Raw genomic sequence first — 839 nt, 5'->3', positions numbered from 1 at the left:
GGGTTGGGGAGGGAAATTGGGGCGCGGTGTGGGGCGCATTGCCACCACGCGCTCAGACGCAGCGCTTGCCTCCCGCCTGCCAGCCAATGGCAGGGCAGTAGCCTTGAGCGGCAGCTGGGTGACAAAGCCAATGGAAGCTGGGGAAGCTTGTGACGGACAGCTCAAGCCCCCAAGCACCATTGGTGTGCATTTTCTCCTGGCTGTGTGAGGCTTCATCTTATGCAATTATATATAAGGGAGAGATGGGTGAGAGGGAGTCCAGGTCTACTCCCATGGATGCCTATGGGCAAGAGGGAGCCCAGGTCTACTCACATGGATCCCGATGGGAAGTCCAGGTCTACACCCATGGGTTCCTATGGGGAAAGGGGTGTCCAGGTCTACTCCCATGATTCCCTATGGTGAGAGGGAGGCCAGGTCTACTACCATTGGTTCCTATGGGGAAAGGGGGGTCCAGGTGTACTCCCATGTGGTTCCAATGGGGAAAGGGGAGTCCAGATCTATTGCCATGGAGTCCAATGGGGGAGTCCAGGTCTACTCCCAGGATTTCCTATGGGCCAGAGGGAGTCCAGGTCTACACCCATGGTTTCCTATGGCAAGAGGGAGGTGGCAGGGGTTGGCTGAGCGCCGTCGTCGTCACCCCTCGCCTGAAAGCTTGTGAAGGTGGGGGGGAGGGGGGAAACGGGCTGTTGGGGGTTGGCTCACCTGGTCTGCCGCCCCCGAAAGCTGGCGAAGGTGGGGTGGAGCAGCATAAACAGGGCAGCGTGGGTTGGTTCAGTGCCGCTGCTGCTGCCCCTCGCCTGCTGTGGCCGGAAGCCTGTAGGGCTCCAAGGGGTCTCTGA

General features: G+C 60.1%; 1 protein-coding gene across 1 annotated transcript in view; it reads right to left on the bottom strand.

Moving 5' to 3' along the window:
• The window catches only part of LOC107124123 (von Willebrand factor A domain-containing protein 5A-like), a gene marked incomplete at its 5' end in the record, with an annotated part of 37,461 nt that overhangs the window by 11,154 nt on the left and 25,468 nt on the right, over positions 1 to 839 (bottom strand). The window lies entirely within an intron of this gene.

This window comes from Gekko japonicus, unplaced genomic scaffold, assembly GCF_001447785.1.
Source record: "Gekko japonicus isolate JY-2015 unplaced genomic scaffold, Gekko_japonicus_V1.1 scaffold4247, whole genome shotgun sequence".
In the NCBI taxonomy this organism is placed as follows: domain Eukaryota; kingdom Metazoa; phylum Chordata; class Lepidosauria; order Squamata; family Gekkonidae; genus Gekko; species Gekko japonicus.
Note: the sequence above shows the minus strand (reverse complement) of the source record. Positions and strands in the feature narration are given on the sequence as shown.